This window comes from Oenanthe melanoleuca, chromosome 4 (genome assembly GCF_029582105.1).
Source record: "Oenanthe melanoleuca isolate GR-GAL-2019-014 chromosome 4, OMel1.0, whole genome shotgun sequence".
Lineage (NCBI taxonomy): Eukaryota > Metazoa > Chordata > Aves > Passeriformes > Muscicapidae > Oenanthe > Oenanthe melanoleuca.
Genome location: NC_079337.1, coordinates 66,637,963 through 66,660,444, shown reverse-complemented (window position 1 = coordinate 66,660,444; position 22,482 = coordinate 66,637,963).

The window sequence follows — 22,482 nt, the reverse complement described above, 5'->3', positions numbered from 1 at the left end:
CTCGCAGTACTGGGGTCCATCCCCGGGGCTCACTCAGCAATGTTGTCCATCCCCAGGAGAGTCACTCAGCACTGCTGTCCATCCTCGGGGGTCACTCAGCACTGCTGTCCACTCCCAGGATCACTCAGCACTGCTGTCCACTCCCAGGATCACTCAGCACTGGGGTCCATCCCCGGGGTCACTCAGCACTGCTGTCCATCCCCAGGGGTCACTCACAGCTGCTGTCCATCCCCGGGGGTCACTCACAGCTGCTGTCCATCCCCGGTGGTCACTCAGCGCTGCTGTCCATCCCCGGTGGTCCCTCAGTATTGCTGTCCATCCTCGGGGTCACTCAGCACTGCTGTCCATCCCCGGGTCACTCAGTATTGCTGTCCATCCCCGGGGTCACTCAGCACTGCTGTCCATCCCCGGGGTCACTCATAGCTGCTGTCCATCTCCGGGGTCACTCACTGCTGCTGTCCATCCCCGGGGTCACTCATTGCTGCTGTCCATCCCCGGGGGTCACTCACAGCTGCTGTCCATCCCGCTGGTCACTCCGCTCCGGGGGCAGCCCGGGGCGCGGCGCTCCCGCCCGTCACCGCCGGGGGGCAGCAGAGCGCAGGCTGTGCCCGGTCCGGCCCCGGGGCGCGGGAACAGCGCGGGGCGCGCCCCCGGAGAGAGAGAGAGAGACCCCATCCCTGGGGAGAGACCCCATCCATGGAGAGAGACCCCATCCCTGGGGAGAGACCCCATCCCTGGGGAGAGACCCCATCCATCGGGAGAGACCCCAGAGACCCCATCCATCGGGAGAGAGAGACCCCATCCCTGGGGAGAGACCCCATCCATGGGGAGAGACCCCATCCCTGGGGAGAGACCCCATCCATCGGGAGAGACCCCATCCATCGGGAGAGAGCCCATCCATCGGGAGAGACCCCATCCCTGGGGAGAGAGAGACCCCATCCCTGGGGAGAGACCCCATCCATCGGGAGAGAGATCCCATCCATCGGGAGAGAGATCCCATCCATCGGAAGAGAGATCCCATCCATCGGGAGAGAGACCCCATCCCTGGGGAGAGAGATCCTATCCCTCGGGAGAGAGACCCCATCCATCGGGAGAGACCTCATCCATCGGGAGAGAGAGATCCTATCCCTCTGGAGAGACCCCATCCATCGGGAGAGAGAGATCCTATCCCTCTGGAGAGACCACATTCCTCGGGAGAGACTCCATCCATCGGGAGAGAGATCCCATCCATCGGGAGAGAGACAGACCACATCCATCGGGAGAGAGACCCCCATCCCTCGGTAGAGAGACCCCATCCCTCGGGAGAGAGAGATCCTATCCCTCTGGAGAGACCCCATCCCTCGGGAGAGAGAGACCCCATTCCTCGGGAGAGACCCCATTCCTCGGGAGAGACCCCATCCCTCTGGAGAGAGAGACCCCATCCCTCGGGAGAGACCCCATCCATCGGGAGAGAGATCCTATCCCTGGGGAGAGACCCCATCCCTGGGGAGAGACCCCATCCATCGGGAGAGACCCCATCCATCGGGAGAGAGATCCCATCCATCGGGAGAGACCCCATCCCTGGGGAGAGAGAGACCCCATCCCTGGGGAGAGACCCCATCCATCGGGAGAGAGATCCCATCCATCGGGAGAGAGATCCCATCCATCGGAAGAGAGATCCCATCCATCGGGAGAGAGACCCCATCCCTGGGGAGAGAGATCCTATCCCTCGGGAGAGAGACCCCATCCCTCTGGAGAGAGAGACCCCATCCCTCGGGAGAGACCCCATCCATCGGGAGAGAGATCCTATCCCTCGGGAGAGACCCCATCCATCGGGAGAGAGAGAGATCCCATCCCTCTGGAGACCCCTGGGACAGCATCCCAGCGGGAGCATGCCCTGCCAGGCTGCCATGTCCTCCCTTAGCCCCAAAATCCCAGCAGGAGGATGCTGTGCACAGCTATCCTGTCCCCCCATCCCCAAAATCCCAGCAGGAGGATGCTGTGCACAGCTATCCTGTTTCCCCAGCCCCAAAATCCCACCAGGAGGATGCTGTGCACAGCTATCCTGTCCCCCTAACCCCAAAATCCCACCAGGAGGATGCTGTGCACAGCTATCCTGTTTCCCCAGCCCCAAAATCCCACCAGGAGGATGCTGTGCACAGCTATCCTGTTTCCCCAGCCCCAAAATCCCACCAGGAGGATGCTGTGCACAGCTATCCTGTCCCCCTAACCCCAAAATCCCACCAGGAGGATGCTGTGCACAGCTATCCTGTTTCCCCAGCCCCAAAATCCCAGCAGGAGGATGCTGTGCACAGCTATCCTGTTTCCCCAGCCCCAAAATCCCACCAGGAGGATGCTGTGCACAGCTATCTTGTCTTCCCCCAGCCCCAAAATCCCACCAGGAGGATGCCCTGCCAAATTTCCTTTGTGGCTCTGCCTCCAGGGCTTCCATCAAGCATCCCTCCCACACCAAACCCTGTTCTCCCAGTGCTGACCCCCCATTCCCCCATCCTGCTCAGGGTGCAGGCATCCCCTCATCATCCTCAGGATCCCCCCATCCCCTCCTGGGCTCCTTCCCAGCAGAAGGGACAGGCAGGGTCCTGCTTTGGGGACAGCTCCCTGCCCATGACTGAACCCTGGAGTGGCTGTAACATATAGACTGATATTTCTGGCTAATTTGAACAGGGCTGGGGTTTTTTCCCACTGATAAAAGCAGATCCTGTTTACACTGGTTTCCTCCCAGTGACCTGGCTCCATACATTGCAATGGGGACTGACCCTGCTGCTGAACAGGGCTCTCCCTCAGCTTCCTTCTACTGTACACAGGAAATATTTCCTTGGAGTGTGTTTATCCATGATTTTTCCACTTTTCTTTCTTAATAAAATAGTTGTTTCAAAGGGCAGGCCAAGTGGACAGTGGGATGATTTAACTGCTGCTGTCAGAGCATGGGAGTTCTGTGGATTTGAGAGTGGGCAAAAATTATTAAAGTTTATTTATTCCTTTATTTCCCTGGATAATCATTGCAGGAAATGACACATTTTTGATTTTCCTCATTTCTTTCATGCACTTTTTTCCTTCCTTAAGATTTCACCCAACTTCCTTGAGCTGGGTTTTTTGCCCTGCTGAGAACAAGAAAACTGGAAAATACAGGAAAATAGGAATAAATACAGCACAAGGAAAATGTCCATAAGGATGGTTTTGCTTAAAATAACCCACCCAACAAACACTTAACAGCTTTTATAATGTGAATAAAAAAAAAGCCCAAACACCCAACACTTGAGGTCAAATTCATTTTCCTTATGTTTTGATGAAAACATGTCAGCCACCAAAATGAAGGATTGCTTCTTGCTGGGATGCTAAACTCAGCATGGGAAGATTTCACCCATGGAATTCTGTAGCCCTGTCTTTGCAGCAACACAGATTGCTGTGGAGATAAATTTATCTCCTCTAATCTATCCAGTGACACTCAGAGATAAAGAAAACATGTGCCTCTCTCCAAAGGGAGCTTCTCATGTACAGAGGGATTTTCACCACGTAGGAAGAAGGGAGAGGTTCATGGGGTGAAGATTTTGCACTGCCCTCCCTGGGTGAGCTCTCCTCCTCTCCTCATGTCTCCAAACACAGTTTTTCCCTCTTGCTGGGAGGTTTGAGCTGCAGGGTTTGAATGGGGTGCAAGGATGGGGATGGGAGAGCTGAAGGGGCAATTTTTGGTGGGGGTAAGAGCCACATTTACCCCAACCACACAGAAAACCCTTGGGGCTGCACTGATGTCCTCCCCCCAGGGCAGGGAGAGGTCACACCCTGTGCTGTCACTGCTCAGCCAAAGCCACCAGAGCTCACTGCCATCCTGCCACCTCCTTGCTTGTCATCTGTCTCCCTGTTTCCCTCCAAATCAGGGCCATTATGGCTAATTCAAGCTAACGAGGAACAGGTTTGTACTGATGCACTTAAATGGAAGTGCTGGGGTGGGTCTGTGTGGAGGAATTTGCAGTAAACACACACAGAATGTGTGAGCACCTGGGATCTTGCCAGGCAGGAGGCACAGCTCTTCTCTCTTGATGCCTTTCATCCCTTTCCTCCCTCTTTTCTTACCCTTTTGGGGCAGAGGGTATCCTGGGATTTAGGTGATGTGAACAGGGTTCTTTAAGTAGATAAAAAGATACACACACACCTGGTGAGTGGTGTTTGTCATGCTGTAATTACATGTTACTGCCAAATCTTGCAAAGGAAATGCAATTGTTTGGTTCAAAGCACCAGAGCTGAAAGGATTTTGATCAACATTTGCAAACACTCTGGTGTTTATACCAAGGAGAGTGGTACTCTGGGTGGAAGGTGTCCCTGCCCATGGCAGGGGTTTGGAAATAAATGATCTTTAAGGTCCCTTTCCAACCCAAACCATGATTCTGTGACTCTGCCATTGCTCTGCAAAGGAAGGTTATCCATGGTGCATCTGCCTGCAGCATCTCCCTGACCCAGAGCTGAGACAAATGGATTCTGCTCACAGCCAGTGGGCAAATTCATAATATTTAAGTGTTTGTGAAGGTGGGTTTGCCTTGCCTTGGGCAGGGCATCCAAAAATCCTCTGGAAAGCCAGGACAGTCTTCACTGCTTGTCCCTCTGAGTCCATGTCCAGCTCTGCTGGTTCCTGTGCTGCTCCCAGGTCTTCAAGCATATTAAAAATGAGCTGAAAGTGATTTCAAGGGATGGTTCAAACCTGTTCTGCTCCATCTTTTGTTTCCAAACGTGGGGGCTCTGGAGAAACTGTAGATCAGGACAATAACTGGGAGATGTAATGGGCAAAACCTGGACTGAGCAATTGCTGCAGACCATCAGAAATGTGGGGAATTTTGATTTTAGTTGTGAATGAGCAGTGGGGTGTGCATAAATTATCTACCTTTGCTGGTGTTGTGATGTTATTATTTTTCAACCTAAATGATTCTAAGTAGTTATTTTGACTTTGTTGGAGTGAATTATTTTTGTTGATGCAAGTGAAGTTTTTGTGATGACTGCATGTTTTGTTGTTATTTTTGTATTCTCACAATTCTATTTAAGTCTAGGAAAAGTCAGGCTATGCTGTGAATGTTTATGGCTTAATAAATGAGGCAGGAAGGAGAAGGAAACAGCTTTAGTTAACTGAATGATAAAGGTGGGGGAAAAGAAATCTTGAGCATCCTCTAATGATATCTACCTAAACCTGCTCAGACATGGATCACATTCCCTCTCCTTTTGCCTTCCTGCTCCCACAAACCATCCCAGCCTCTATCACATTACTGCATTTACTATTTTTTCCCCAGTTTTCTCCTTTTCATGTGAATGTGGCTGCTCTGGGTATGGTTTGGTTTTTAACTCTTTGCTCCCCTACTCAGTGCTGTGATCCCAGAGCACACGTGGGAAGGACAACGGAGATTTGGTCCAAGCCCCTTTCCTGGAATGGATTTGTCTTTTCCAAAGCCTCCTTTCATGGTGGCTTTCTCCTCCTTCTGTGGGCTCCCCATCCTCTTGGTTGGAAGGTTTCTGGTCTAGTCTAAGCTTTCTTTGCTCCTTGCCAGCTGATGCAAAGAGCAATTTATTACCATCCTCTTGCAGGTTTTTAATTTAATTTTGGAGCAACTGAATAGACAAAAAAAAAAAAAAAAAAAAAAAAAAAAAAGGAAAAATAATAACATAATGGTTTGGGTTGGAAGGGACATCAAAGACCATCTCTTTCCAACCCCCTGCCATGGGCAGGGACACCTTCCACCAGCCCAGGGTGTTCCAAGCCCTGTCCAGCCTGGTCTTGGACACTCCCAGGGATCCAGGAGCAGCCACAGCTTCTCTGGGCACCTGTGTCAGGGCTCAGCACCCTCACATGAACAATTCTTTCCCAATATCCCATCCAGCCCTGCCCTCTGGCAGTGGGAGCCATTCCCTGTGTCCTGTCCCTCCATCCCTTGTCTCCAGTCCCTCTCCAGCTCTCCTGGAGCCCTTTGAGGTACTGGAAGGGGCTCTGAGCCTCTCCAGGCTGAACAATCCCAAATCTCTCAGGCTGTTTCCATGGCAGGGGTGGTGCAGCCCTTGGAGGGTCTCTGTGGCTCCCTTTGCACCCCTGTAACACATCCACATCTTTCCTGTGCAGAGGAACCCAGGGCTGGACTCAGCAGTGCAGGGGAGGATCTCAATGGCCTCCCTTGGGAAAAGAATTATCAAACACATGAACTCCTTTCTGATGCTCTTAGTGCAGGGAAGGTGCTTTGGCAGATCCCTGCTGGGGTTCACAGTGAACTCTCTGAGAATTTTGGCTTCCTGGATGCAAGAGCTGACACAGCAAGAGGAGTGAGGCTGAGGCAGATTGGAGCCTCCCCAAACTCAAAATAAAAGGGAGATAAAATGAAGAGGAAAAGCACTTTTCAAAAGGGCAAAAGTGAGGAGGTAAAGCATCCTCCAGACCATCAGCCATGAGTGCCCATGGACACACAAGGAATGTGGGCATTTAAGGTCCCAGTGCCAGCCTGAACCAGGGGCAGGAGCCAAGGAGAGAGGCTGGAGCTGCTGTGTGAAGGGGAAGAGCTCTGAGTGCCCTGCTGCTGTCAGGGGGGCGGAGGCAGATTGGTGTGTTGGGTTGATGTGGCCAGCAATGTGAATTCTGTCCCCAGCTGGGTGGGGCAGTGCCCCTGATCTCCTGGCACACATTATCTGCTCATGGGCCATCTTTAAACCAGCTGGGCAATCATCTTTATCTTCCCACAGCCCATCCTCCCTCCAGGAGATATCTCCTGTTCATGGCCACTGAGTCCCAGGGCATGACTGATAAAATTCCATCATCCCACTGGGAGATGCTCCAGCCAGGGGAGGAGCCAAGCCTTTCCTACCCAGATCAAAACTGACATTTGGAACACCAGAGCAGCCTTTGCCACTGGATTCCAGAGGAAAGCCAGACCTTTGCACATCATCCCTGCACCTTCAGAGGAAACTGCACCTTCTCCAGGAGCACTGCTCCAGCTGAACCACATCTGCCCCTGCAGGAGGATGCAGCCACCATTGAATGGGACTGTGCCAACACCCTGACTGACTGACGGGTGTCAGCTTGGATTCTGACTCTGGCAGGGTTTGGGATTGTTCTTTGTGATACTGCATTTCTATTTTAATTTTCCTAGTAAAGAACTGTTCTTCCTAATTCCCATATCTTTGCCTGCGAGCCCCTTAATTTCTAAATTAAAATTATAATTTGGAGGGAGGGGGTTTACATTCTCCATTTGAAAGAGAAGCTCCTGCCCTTATTGGCAGACACCTGTCCTGCAAACCAGGACAGTGGGATGGGTAGATAGAACAAGCAGGTAAGTGTTCATGGGACATATTTGTTATTTCAGTGGGAATGTTGATGTGTTCAAAATGAAGCATTCCTCAGGGATGCTCTTTCATTTTTGCCTTTTGCTCTGTTAAAAGCCATATAATAAAACACTCCCATAGCAGGCAAAGCATTTTAGATCCACATTGCAAAACACTTTTTTTTTCAGGGAGGAATGAGCAAAACATAAAGCAAATTACTTCAGAATAACCAGAACAATTAGCAAGTAGCAGAAAAATTACTAATGACGCTGTAAAAAGAGCAGTTGCTGATGTATAGAATGAAATAAATAACAGCATACATGATAAATCACAGCAGAACCAAATATATAAATAAAAATGCTACAAAAGGTCAAAATTGCAACAAAGAATTGCTCTGTTATCACACAAAAATATTTCTGTTGGCAGTTTTATTTCTTTGCGAAATTTCACTTCACCGAAATGTCAGCGTTTATTTGCCATTACTGTGTATTTTCCTACCAGTTAGAAATCCAGACCATCAACTGCTCCAAGTGGCAGGTATGGAATGAGCCCTGAACCAAAGCCCCTCTGGTTTGTCATGCTCTGCCTCTCATGGTTGATTCTTTGGCTCGTAAATAAATGTTTTTTGGAAAAGGACGCCCAACTAGGACTTCATAGAATCAGAGAATATCCTGAGCTGGAAGGGGCACACAAGGATCATTCAGTTAAACCCCTGTCCCTGCACAGACACCCCAAAAATCCCACACTGAGTATCCCTGGCAGTGCTGACCAAACTCTCCTGGAGCTTTGTGGGGCTGTGCCCATTCCCTGGGGAGCCTGGGCAGTGCCAGCACCTCTGGGGGAAGAAACTTTCCCTAAAATCCATCCTAAACCTTCCCTGGCTCAGCTCCAGCTGTTCCCTTCTGTCTTGGGTTGCACTACAGGATGTGCCCAGCAATGTGAATTCTGTCCCCAGCTGGGTGGGGCAGTGCCCCTGATCTCCTGGCACACATTATCTGCTCATGGGCCATCTTTAAACCAGCTGGGCAATCATCTTTATCTTCCCACAGCCCATCCTCCCTCCAGGAGATATCTCCTGTTCATGGCCACTGAGTCCCAGGGCATGACTGATAAAATTCCATCATCCCACTGGGAGATGCTCCAGCCAGGGGAGGAGCCAAGCCTTTCCTACCCAGATCAAAACTGACATTTGGAACACCAGAGCAGCCTTTGCCACTGGATTCCAGAGGAAAGCCAGACCTTTGCACATCATCCCTGCACCTTCAGAGGAAACTGCACCTTCTCCAGGAGCACTGCTCCAGCTGAACCACATCTGCCCCTGCAGGAGGATGCAGCCACCATTGAATGGGACTGTGCCAACACCCTGACTGACTGACGGGTGTCAGCTTGGATTCTGACTCTGGCAGGGTTGGGATTGTTCTGTGTAATACTGCATTTCTATTTTAATTTTCCTAGTAAAGAACTGTTATTCCTAATTCCCATATCTTTGCCTGAGAGCCCCTTAATTTCAAAATTATAATAATAATTTGGAGGGAGGGGGTTTACATTCTCCATTTCAGAGAGAAGCTCCTGCCTTTATTGGCAGACACCTGTCCTTCAAACCAGGACACCCTGGGTTCTGGCACAGAGATCAGAGATCAGAGCTGCCCCTGGGCAGGAGCTGCAGACCCTGAGGGGTCTCCCCTCATTTTCCCCCAGGCTGAACCAACCAAGGGACCTCAGCCACTGCCGGTATGGACCCTGCAGACCCCTCACCATCCTCACAGCCCTCTTTTGGACTCTCTAATAGCTTTATATCCTTCTGGTGTGACCCACAAAGAAGTTGTCAGGACATTGTTCCATCCTGTCAGTCATAAAATAACCAGAAAACTCGAACAAGTCGTTGTCCCAACAGCTGATCTTTTGATGGACGGGGAGCTGGGTAGGGAAATTGAGATTTTGGGAGGAGAGGAGGATTTGCTAAGAGGATCCTGAGTGTTTGGATTGAAGGCTTGTCTCAATCAGGAGCAGGGGAAACTTTCAGGGCATCAGGATAATGCTGGGGTTGCTGTGTTGGCAGAGAAGGGGCAAAAAGGTGAGTTTTAGTCTAGGCCAGGAGGGTGCTTTAGAAATGTTCCTGATTCTGATAAAGCCCAACAGACTTAAGCCTTTTTCTAATTCTCTTTTTATGACATATAAATATAAGGATAAATAAAGAAGTACTCGGTCTATAAGTTCAAGTCACATTGTAAATTTTCCCAGGAGCTTGTTTGCTTTCTTAAGGGAACACAGGGAGCTTGCAGGCTTCCACACTTCAATTTAACACAAGTAAGTACAAGCAAATGTTAAAACATGGCACAAAAATCAGTGGCACAGGCTCAGACTAAAATTAGACTCCAAACTGGGTGGTGCTCCTCAGCTTTGCCTTCAGCTGGAATTAACCAGAGTTACTTTAGGACCTACTTTGTGACAGACTAGAAAGATCTGGGCTCAATATGTGTGAGGCTTTGGGCTGTTTTTAACAAGCCACCTAAAACACTAAAGGATGAAGAATAAATTTCAGATTCATTTATTTCTGTGGCATTAAGGAAGTTCATCCCCTGGCTGGGCTCCTCTCCTCGTGTCCACCCTGGGTTAGGAGTCAATAAAATGTGTGCTTGGAGCAAGGCAAGGGCACATGGTGGAGGTACAGCCCTGACATGAGGGTGGCTCCCTGTGAAAACCACCTGGAGGACAATTTCTCCTGCACTGATGCTTTCAGTCTCCAGCTTTTTTTACTTCCTGGTGGTGGTTTCTCTGTTTTCTTTCCAATGATGAATTTAGCACCAGGCATAGCAATGGCCATGTGAAGGCACTAGCCAGATATTTGCTTTCAGCAGGGCACATGTGGGATTGCCTTGCTCTCTTTCCCCTGGCTTTTGAGTAACTGCAGGGCATGACAGATTTCTCCTGGCCAGTAAAAGCAAAACCACATTACTGAGAGGTGAATGGGTCAGAGAAGGTCCATTGAGAGACATTTTCTAAAGGAATGACCTTATTGCAGTGGCTCTGGTGTGTGGATGGCAGCACAGTCTCTCAGGAGCTGTTCCCAGGTGCTGTTGGCTGCTCTGTGCTGCAGCCAGTGAACTTGGCTTTCCAGGGCAGGGCTTCCTGCTGGCAAGAGGAGAATGGGCAGTGGGGAGAGAAAAACCTGCCTGGGGCTCCAGAGCTGGAAGAGCAGCTGCTTTGGAGCCAGGGGCTGTATGCAGATGTGTTTTCCAGGTGAATGCCCACCCAGGGATGCAGCAAGGATGCCCTTGCAAAGCTGGAATGAGATTATTCCTTGAGTCAGACTTCCCAGTGTAAGGTGGGAAAGGTACAGAGCTGCAGCTTCCAAATTTCTTCACTGCTGGTTTTGCATTTTGGCACAAGTCCTGTTTCTGCAAATGAACTTTGATGGGGTTTGGGAATTGTCCATGTGGTTCCCAAATCCCATGGAAGTCCAGCAGCTTTACCAGTGGCTGCTGAGAAGGGGAGATGGTCACCTCCTCCTCTTTTGTGCTGCTCCAAGGGGCCTTGGGCAGCACTGTTGGGTGAACTTTTAAACACAAAGCTGAAACTTTTCAAGCAACCACCCTGTGGTTGTAGCATACTCCTCATTTTCTGATTTACCAGGTAGATCCAAACCCCAAAAATGGGATCAGCTCTCCCACTGGTGAGGAGGTAACCCCATTTACCAAGTGTGACTTTCAAATTATACATTCCACGTGGAAGGAGAGGGTTGGAAAGAAATTTCAGAAATATTTTGTGTATTTTCCCACAATTAAAGAAACAAAGGTATTAACCAAGATCCTTCAGGTAAAGGAGCCAAATTTTCAGTCTCTACATTTAGATTTCCTGGGGCACCATGGTCCCTGTTGAGCCAGGCTCAGCTGCCCCTCAAGGCTGCAGGTGAAGTCTGAGAGAGTTTAACTTTGGTCTGAGGATATTTTGAAATGTGCAAAGAGCCACATTTAATAAAGACCATCTTTGCCTGGGGGTATCCCATGTACCTCCCTCTTTTTGCTTTTCAAGCATTTCCTTGGAAATCGTGAAGATTTGGGTTGGAAGGGACCTTAAAAATCATCTCAGGGTAGGGTCATGATTTCTTCTGGTGATTAATCCATAGGGTTTCTCAAGAGAAATCCAGGTCTGGCATGTGGATCAGGAGCAAACTCCCAGAAGGATCTATCCAAACGAATCCTTCTGATTTTGGTGATCAGGGATCTCTAGATCTAATGAGTCAATCAGACAAAAGATGTGACTCCCAAGGACTCATGGAAAATGCTTTGGAGAAGACCATGAATAATCTGCTTGCATCAGCTACAAAAAGAGTTGGATCAGGTGAAAGAATCAGTCATCATTAAAAATACCACTATTATTTTTAGTACGGACTAGATTAAAAATACACAGGGAGGAAAAGGACTGAAATACATTTCTGGAAAAGTGTGTGCTATCAGCAGCTTGGCTACCAGCAGGAGAAAATGGTACAGATTAGAGACAGAAATCTGGGAAGTGAGGCAGAGAGAAATTAGTAAGAATATGCTGAAAAACAGTAGGAACCAAACACTTTTTTTTGCAGCTTCTGGGCTGGAGCAGCAGCTCCATGATGCAGAGTGAAGAGGGAAGTGCAGTAATGTGATTCAGATGTCCCAGCAGTGAGTGAATCCCTGATTTTGACAGCAGTTCTCTGGAATTCAGGAAATTACTGTGGTTAGATGCTAATGCTTTCTCCTGCTTTGCTTTGCTTCCAGGATGAGGGAAATTAAAACATGAGAAGTGATCACAGAGGATGGAAAGCTGCTCATGGAGTTTGTTTTTCTCTCCTGATATTTGAAGCTGTGTTTGCTGGAAAAAGTGTGAGGAGCAAATGTTTGCCTTAAGTTCTATTTTTTTATGGATAACAGACAATACCTAAAACCAGCACAGACCAGAATTCAGGTCCTCACCATCCAGGAATGATTCCTTATTCCAGAAAATTCCATGCATTTGGGTTAGGTTAGCAGAATGTGAGGGGTCAGGAGAGAGGGTGAATGTGAGCAAAATTAGCATTAATTAATTATTAGCTGGTTGAATCCTAGTTTAGGAGAGTTCTAACACCCAGTTGTGTATTTTCAGCACAATGTATAAAAATCTCTTTGTAGAACAGTGGCCCACCTCTGATCACTTCTTATTTTATGAAACAGTTGGGTGCTGCACTGTACCAGTGAGAAATTCTGGATTTTCCTGCACAGTGGACACATCTTGACAGTGATGGCTGTGGCCACAGCTTCCAAATTATGATTATCTAAGGTTGGATATTCTTTTGGCTGCAGATTAGCTGTTAAAGCAAAAATCAGCCAAAATTGCCAAGGAATGCATTAAAGGAGAGCAAAAGGGCTGGTGAGGATAAAGACAGAGATAAATAACAGAAGTTATGGATGATCCATCCTTGGGAGTGTTCTAGGCCAGGCTGGGCTTGGAGAAATCTGATCTAGTGGAATTTTTCCCTGTCCATGGCAGGGGGGTGGAATGAGATGCTCTTTAAGGATCCTTCCAAACCAAACTTTTCTGTGATTCCTGATTCTGTGACATCAACTCTGCCTCCAGCTGTGGGAGGAGAATGCACCTGGACATTCTGGTGAGAGCTCAGGTGGTGAATACTCAGAGGATGCAGCTGTGTGACCTGCTCTGCTCTTAGCTTCTTTCCTAGGCTGTTGCCACTGCCAGAGGAAAATTTTGTCATCCCATCAAGGCCACTCTTCATGTTCATACTGGGGAAGGAGGAGGAGTGATGCCATTGCTTGAGATGGTTCACTAATCTCATCCCTCCAGAATTTCCCATGAAAATGGAATAATGAAATTGTTGGTGCAAAACCAGAGATACAACAACTTGCTACAGGCCAAGCAGCAGGACTCAGATAACATGTAGAGCAGATTTCTGGTCTCCTGAGTTTCCACCAGGCTTCAGAGAGTGCTAAGGGTTGGAAAAGATCTCCATGATTGAGTCCAACCTTTGAGCAAACACCACCTTGCCAACTGGACTGAAGCACTGCTCAGTCCTCAAACACTTCCAGGGATGCTGAAAGCAGCCTCCACCTCCCTGGGCAGCCTCTTCTATCCTTTCTGGGGAGAAATCTTTCCTGAATTTATCTTTTTATTGTATGGATGCAATGAATGCTAAAAACATAAGGAGCTGACAAAGAAGGGACCTGATGGCAAAATTTAGTGTAAAAAAACCCTTCATGTTCATAGTCTAGGTAACAGTTTTTGGGTAGTTCCATGGGCATTGGCTAATTCTTTAAAAGTAATGAGTTGGATTCATGAAGGAAAAACTGATTTGCATTTTTTACAGCAGCTTGAGGAGCTGAAGGTGAATATAGTGAGAACAGTGTGGCCCATCCAGCTAGAGCAATGCCTTCAGGTGTGTCAGCTCAGGGACTGAAGGAATTATCTCCTGTTGCACAAGACACCTAAAAATGCCATGAGCTCTTGGCTCTGCAATAGGTAATTCCATAAATACCTTGGATTTCTATGAACCAGCCCAGAGCTCAATAGGGTAAAACAGCCAGCACCATGAAAGTGAGCAGTGGAAAAGAAAACACAGACCGTTGTGGCACTCCATAAATCAGGAAATTCTGAGCTGAGAGCAATGGTAGACTGAGGGAATGGGCTGGAGGCTGTGTCATCTGTCCCAAGGCTAAGATGAAGGGTGTAAAGCTCTTATCTGAAGTCTGCCCTGCTCCTCTTTCCTTTTTCTGGCTGTATTTTCCCATAATGACTGGTTCAGGATCACCAGACTGGTTAATGGCCTGGAATAATTTCATGAGAGATGAACCCGGACTGGGATTCAGCCAAGACACATAAATGGCTCAATTACCTGATTAGGGGATGAGCTTAAGCCAATTTGCAAGCAAAAACAAGGTCTGTGGGATTTAAGTCATTTCTTATCGTGGTCATCATCTCAGGACAAGAAATGTAAGAGAGATGAATCTCCCTGGGGTTGGCAAAGGTTTGAAAATGTGTTGTTTCCTTCTCATATGACATGCTTAATTCCTAAGTATCTGCTGGACAGCTCGGGTGGATTCTTGCCCTGCTGAGTTTCCCAAAGCAAGGTTATATCCTCCCAAACAATGTGCTCAGAGCAGCATGCTCCTATTAGCAAAAACTACACAGCTGAAGGATTTCATTAATTGGAGCTTCTCTCCAGAATCTGGGTTGGCTACTCAGTGGCAGATCACAGTGATGGTCAAGGAATTGAGATGTGTGGCCAAAGCAGGACATGCCAGGGTGTGATACAGGCTCAGATTACTGGGATGTTCATCCAAATTCTCTTTCACAAGCTGACCAGAGCTGGCTTGTTAATTTTGTACATTTATATTGTATTCTTGGCAATGACAGTGAATCATTCTGGACACCCCACTCAAAGGATATTATTTTAGCTACATGCATTCAGATCAAGGAGAAGAAAGAGGGATGGTTCACCTAAACCACTCAGAAAACTGCAGGAATTTATCAAAATTCATGGGGAGAGACTTTTTGTCTAACAAAAACTGGTGGTGAGCCCTGGCACAGGGTGCCCAGAGAAGCTGTGGCTGCCCCTGGATCCCTGGAATTGTCCAAGGCCAGGCTGGATGGGGCTTGGAGCCACCTGGGATGGTGGAAGGTGTCCCTGCCCATGGCAGAGGGTGGAACTGGATGATTTTTAAAGTCTCCTCCAACCCAAACCATTCTGTGTTTTTATAACATCTTCATCAAGTGCCAAAACCACCTTCCAGCTCTCAGTGTGAAATGCAGCTTTGACTCCATTTCTGTTAAATTAGCTGAATTAATCACAGTGATGCCTGTTGGTAGTGAAAGGAGTTCTTTGACATGTCTGCAAAGGAGGGTACAGCAGGGTGTGGAAAAACCCTGGAAAACTCTGGAGGTTAATAAACCCTCATTTTTGATGGGCAGCTAAAAAAAAAATAAACCAAACCAACCAACCAAACAAATCTAAGCAAAGAAAAAAAGATGTTACAACTTTTAATAGAATAGGTAGAAACAGACTGAGAACATGAAGAAAGAGGAGAGTCTGGATGAGATGAAATCAGCATGGATGAGCCTTAGAAAAAATGGGCAGGATATTGATAATGGTCTTCAGAAAAATGTATTTGCTCAAATGGAAGAAGTTAAGACCCAGAAGGAAACTTTTTAGGCTGAAAAATTGTGGAGAACTGGCAATGCCTTGGGAAATTTCTGTTAAAGGAAGACATTAGACTATTGCAACATGGAAAATGGCTCAAGGAAGTTGTAGAAACTTATTTGTCAGGATTAACATTGCTGAAAAGAGACAATAAATCAGATTAAAATGGGAGAAAAAATATTTGTTTCAAGAAGGTGTTTCAAAATATCTGGACTTGACAGTATTCACCTGTGTGTGTTGGAGGGAACTGGAATAACTCACAGAGTTGTGGAAGTGACCTTTGGGAACATGAGGTGGGGCTGAGGTGGGAAAAGAGTTACAGGCTGCCAGTCTCAGGAAAGAAGAATACAGTGAGTCAGAATTCAGAATAATTTCAGAATAATCTTGAAATAATTCTTCAGTCTGTAAGTGTGAAGAAGACAACAGAGGGATGAATAACAGACAAAACTTTTAAATTTTTTAAAGGACAACTTCTGCTGAAGTATTTTAATTTCTTTTTTTTTTTTTTTTTACAAAGCAGTAGACTTGGAGGATTGGAAAAAAACCTATAGATATTATATATGACTTAAGGTCTGGACATTATTTACTAAATAGTGTCCTAAGCAATTTTGAGAATTAAAGATTAGATAATGCTGCTATTTATTGTACTGGAATTTGACTGAAAAATAGCAAAGCATTCATAACTATTCTCTGAGAAGTATCAGACCACAATGATGTATTAAGAAACAAAAATATAAATCTCCATAGGGCAGGTACCAGTCAGCAATTTTCATTAATGAGTTAGAAATTCTACAGACTGATCTCATTTGCAATCCATGTGCACAGGCAGAAGGACAAGACTGAAATCCAAAATTGTCTGGATTGGGAAAATCATCTGGAAAAAAATAAAGTCAAGTTCAATAAGCCAAATGGAGAATTGTAGCTCAGAAGGAATAATGAGGTGGGTGATGCAGGAGAGGGATGAATGACAGCAGCTCAGGAGGAACATTTGTCAGGAATTCTCACTGCTGTGAAGGAGGAAAGTGCCCTGCAGAGATGGGAATGCACCAGGCTGTAAATAAAAATCAATCAAGTTCATAACAACTATTTTTCTCTCTTAAACCATTTTAATATGACATAACACTCTTAAAATGTGTGTAATCATATTGCTGTGAATCTACTGGAAATTTATTCAATATTTCCACGTGCTGTGATTTTTTGGTGTATTCTTATTACCTCTTATGGCACTTTTAATTTGGATAGTAACAAAAAATGGAGCCAAGAGATACAATGGGAAGGTTTTCTAAAGATATGCTTGATTTTGGCACAGAATTATTGGTGGCTTTTCTCTACAGAAAATTTCTGGTTTGTGATGAGCTCTTCTGTTAATTCAGACAGGAGATGACAGAGGGCTGTTGATGGTAATGGCAATTTTTGGCAGGTGATCTGCTCTCCCAAATTCTGGGGGGTGCCACCTTTCTACAGAAGGGATCACAAACAGCTCAGTTTGAACAAGGATTTAGAATTTAGGCTCTGTGGCACCTTCACTTGACCACATTTCTTAGGTCACCCTACTGGGGATGAGGATGTCTGGCCAACACACTGGTATTGGCTGTGAAGGTTCAACTGGAATTTCAGAGAACAATAACATCAAATTTTAGGTTGGAAGGAGCCTCCAGAGACCACCCAATCCAACAGGAGACCTGGTGGCTCTGGAACACCTCCATGGAAAGATTATTGCTTTTATCAACTCTGTATTTCCAGTGTTTTTTAGAGGCAGTGAAAGGCTGAATATCTCGATTATCAATCCTATGATAATCCTCAAAGCCAAAAATTCAAACGATACAATCTAAAGATGCTTAATAGAACGAATTGCAAATGCAGAATAATTAAAGAGAATAAATTAAAAAAAAAAAAATTAAAAAGGATGGGAAGCAAGAGGGAAAGAGTTAATCTCGCTTTTTTTACAGATTTCAATATGTACAGACAAAGAGATAACAGGGTGCTAATGTCCCAAGCCCTTGACTGTTTTGGTTGGCACCGGCAGCAGAACCAAGTCAGCTATAGTTAGATCTTGTTCCTACATGTCCAGACAGCTCCGTACAAACGCAGGAATTTAAGGAGGGGAGAATCCTGCCAGCTCACCCAGACGTGTGGAACTGCTGAGTCCAGCACTGCTACCTCGGGAGGAGAAGTTTTAAAATGTGCCAGGCATGGCCCTTAAAGAGATTTCTCTGATCTTTGCTAGGCAGCCTTTCCAAAGTGATTCCCTTTGGAAACCTCACCTGGCATTAATTCCCTTTGTATTTACAAACGCTGTAAATTGGAGGTGTCACACGGGCTGATAGCTGCAAAAAGGGCTGTTATTTTTCCTTCTCTATGGTCAGAAATAACGAGTCTGCTCATGGGCCAAGAAAGAATGATTTCCCATTTGGAAGAATTTAAAGAATTAATTATTTGGCAGAACAAATGTACTTGTAAAATTAAGCGTCAGAACACATTTTGCCCTTTGATTCCCTCTAAAATTCTCAGATAAACCAACTTAACCCAGATCCACAAATCACACACATCAGCTGTCTAGCAGGGAAGAAGGAATGCTATTCCTAAAGGAATAAATACTCTGGATTTTAAAGGAGATTACAACCTGAGTTGTCTGAAGTAGTTTTTGATCCACAAACAATTTAAAAACATTTTTAAACAATTTTTTTTCTTGGTTTTCTTACAGGTTACTCCATGGTTACTGAAAATTTTGTGTGTGAGATTCAGGGGTAGTTGGTCAAGAATCACATGCACACATCCAGTTCTAATCCAGGAATCCAGAAGATAACACAAAAACTTGGCAGAACCTGAACTCAGTAAGAATCATTCCTGCTCCCCACCACTGTGCTGAAAATCCCAGCAAAGCATATAAGCAGGATTTATGTACATCCCTGTATATATTTATGTTTGCATTGAAAAGAAATAAAGAATTGGTTTGGGTTGACTGATTTTGCTTCAAGCAAAATTTTTTTTGAGAAACTTTGAACCAAAAAGGCAGAAGAGGAACTGGAATTCGCTGAGATCAAGAACTCTGGCAGCCACATCACATTTAAATATTCCCAAGATGAAGAGCAGCTTGCTTCTGGGATGTGCCACCCAGTTTGCAGTTGCAGCAGATATATCTACACTTCCATGGGGAGAGACTTTTTACAAGAGCATGGAGTGATAGGACAAGGAGGGATGGATTCATACTGGAAGGGAGTGGGTTTAGATGGGATATTAGGAAGAAATAAGGATGCTGAGGGTCTGGCACAGGGTGCCCAGAGAAGTTGTGGCTACCCCTGGATCCCTGGAAATGTCCAAGGCCAGGTTGGACAGGGCTTGGAGCAATTTAGGATGGTGGAAGGTGTCCCTGCCCATGGCAGGGAATGGAACTTAAATGATCTTTCAGGTCCTTCCCAACCCAAAACATTCCATAATTCTTTGATATCTAAGAGCAGAGAAAGTTCCCAGACATGGCAGTGGCAATAATAGCTCTCCCAGGCTGTTTATTTGCTGATGTATCTCTAACCTGGCTGATGCTGCAGGAAGTGATTGCTTTGACTTATGAAATAATTGCTTGATCTGTGTGGCTCCAGTATGGAACCACCACAAGGATGGCTGTATTTAGGTACAGATCAGAGGGTTTTCTCACAGCTCACACTAATCAGAGTGGGTAATGTAGTGAGGGATGAACCAGGTGCTAATAGCACTTGCACCGTGATTGCAATATGGTAATTTGGGATTTTATTTGCATAATCACCCAGTGCCAGCCCTGCTGCACTGACACTGATAGAACTTGCAGCAGCACCAGGAGAAAGATGATGGAGTTACTGCAGGAAAACATTTGTGTTGGGTAAAACACCTTCCAGACAAGCTGAAAACTTCACAGACTGAGTCAGGACTCACAAAAAAGTGAAGCACATTTCTTTGAGGGCTTTCTGCTTTTTCCCAGAGTTGGTCCTGGGGGACATTTTCAGTGCTGGTGGAGATGTTGAGTTTGTAGCCTGCTGACAGCAGAGTAGTGGTGGTGGAGAAAGTGAAGTCAAATAAAAATAAAAGATGATGGTCTGGGTCTCTGTAGTGGCAATGAGGGTTTTTAAGAACATGAGGTGTTAAAAAAACACTCCATAAACATCCAGAAAACTCAGCAGCTTGTAGCTCCTAGAGCTGGATAGAGGAAGGCAGGAAAAGGCAGAGGGGATGGAAAACAAACACAAAACTTGCATTGGTATAGCTGAAAACATAGGAGAGAGAAGATGAGACCAACTTCTTGTCTGGCAGGAGAAGAACAAGGTGAGAACAATCAGAGTGTCTCTCTTACACTCGACCTTCCATTCTTGCACAATTTAGGATGTTTTCTGTGAGAGGAAGGAAAAAAAATGTCTTTGTACATATAAAAGGAGTTATAGTGGAGTTTTTTACAAAAAAGTTACAAGGCTCACTCAGAAAATACAATTGTGGGCAGTTAACAGTCTGGAAAATTCAAAAGAGCTGCAAAAACATGTTTGATCGTGCAGCAAACAAAAGGATGGAGAACAAAAAGTGAGAACAAGCTGCTGCTTTTAGTGCAGCCTGCCTCGCATTGTTGGGTCCCTTATAAGCTATAAATAAACTGCACATCTTTGTGGAGATCATTATGTGTAACTGAAAACCAGGAGGGATGGTGAAAATACACATAATTGGAATTAGAGCAAGAGGAATGGGAGCTGTGGTGGTCAGGAGCTCTGGGGCTGTGATTTAGGAACCTGACCCGCAGGAACTCCGAGGCTCCATGGCAGAAATACCTGTGAACGATGGATTATCTCCTCAAATTCCTCCCAGTTCCTAAACTGGGGTCCATCACAGTGGAAACTGAGGCACAGGCTACTTGATCATATACTCATAAAACCATTAAGGCTGTAAAAACATGAAGATCATCAAATCCAGCCTTCAACCCAGCACCACCAACTTTGAGCCTTATCCTCCAGTGGCATATCCACACCTTTCTCAGCAGTTCCAGGGATGGTGACTCCATCAAATCTCTGACTGTTTCTTATATTGCCACCACACTTTGTTGCCAATTCCTCTGGCAAATAGAACAGAACATGAATATCATTAATCAAAACTAAATGCTAAAAATTAAATGTTAATTTTTTTATTTTTTTTTTTAAGAATGACACTGCAGAAGACTTCTGGATTTACCAGAGCTGGTGAAGTTTTACCCAACATCTGGCACCCTGAGAGCACTTGTGGCACCCTACAGCTTCCAGAGATGGATTAATTCCTGTGTGACTGGTGGCTTTGGCACAGACCAACAGGAGAGATGTCAACACCACTTAACTATTATTAAACCTTACAAAAATTAAATACTCTGGAGGCTGCAGCAGGTAGAAGGAAGTCACCAAGATTTCGTGCATCCCTCCTGCTTGCACAGAATTTCTGTGGCTCTGTTATTACTCCACGGGCTCATTGTTTAATCTGGCAAACTGTAATCACACCAATATTAATTACACATAACGATTCAGCCAGGCAAAGGGAGACCTGGCCACAAGGGAGATATTAGAGGTGATGTACTTATTTTTGATGTGCATATTAATCTGCTAACTTTAAATGTAAGGAACATTGTTTGACTGGAAAAACACTCATTACTAAAATTAGGCTGGAAGTTCTAAGGCAGAAGAGATGCTGAATGATCTCATGTGGCAACAGTGATTTACAAACATTCATTATTAAAACCAGAAAGAGGTTGTGTTTCAATAGTTTAATTATTCTGCAGGCAGTATCTGATTCAGTGATATTAATCTCCTGTTTGCTTGTTTTCTTGACCTGTGTGAATGGCACAGGAATTTATTAGCATTTGTCATTTACATCCATTTATCAAGGATGTCAAGGTGATAGAGCAACTGAGGTAACAGTGCTGGGAGGGGAAGAGGGAATAATCAGTGTCTGCTTTAGCAGTTTGACAGAATCAAAGAATCCCGAAGTTTTTCAATTGTTTAAATGTGTCCAAAATTGCAGCATTTCTCAGATTTCAGTGTGGCATCAAGCCAATGGCTCTCCTAGTACTGAAAACAGGTTTATGTTAATGAGAAATTAAGTAAAATAAACCATATATTTGCTGACTTCAAGCTATGCAAAGTTCCCCCGAAGACAAACAAGATAAGAGTGTAATCCTAAATATTTTAGGAATGCTGTGGCATCGTGCTTGGCTTGGTCCAAAGGGACATAACCACGTTTTTTATCTGAGCATCCTTTCCTGGGCAGATTTGAGATAACCCTTGTGGCTCTGCTCTCCAAGGAGAGCTGTGCCTAATCCACTGCAAAATCTGTTCCTTTTGCTGATAATCTCACAGGCTGAGCCAGCTCTGAAATTTGGAGTGCCATTAATATTCAACCACGGATTTATGGCTGTGAACAGAGGATGAAAGAGTGCCATGTCACAGAGGCCATGGAGTCAGAGGGTGGAGAGTGTCACAGTCCAGCAGAGAACACTTGAGGTCTTATCTGAGCACTTCAGTGCCACCCAACCACTATTAAATAAAAATCCATGGGAGCAATTTGCAGCAAAACCCTGCTTGTGTATAATGATAGCCTGGAGATGGGGCTGAGGGTGTTAGGTCACAGGTCACTCAGAGAGCCCAATGTCAACACTGAGATGCCTTCAAAAATCATAATTTATTTATCAGAATGACAGAGAAAACCTGGAATAAAAAGGGCACATGGGCAATGCAGAGCAGCAAGATGCCAGCCAGCATAATAGTTACAGCATTTTAATAAGACTTTTGCTGAAAAACTTGAAAGACTGTGGAAGTTCAAAAGATCTAAAGGGCTGCTGGCAAAAGCCACATGCCTGGAGGGTGGGTGCCTGACTTTTAACTCCCTCTGTGTCAGCCAATTCTTCAAGCAGCTCTTTAAAGGGCACAGCAGAAGGAATTGAGTGTGCAGTGACCTGTTCATAGAATCACACAATGACAGAATGGTTTAGGTTGGATGGGAACATAAATCTAATCTCATTCCACCCCCTGCCATGGGCAGGGAGATTTTTCACTATCCCAGGT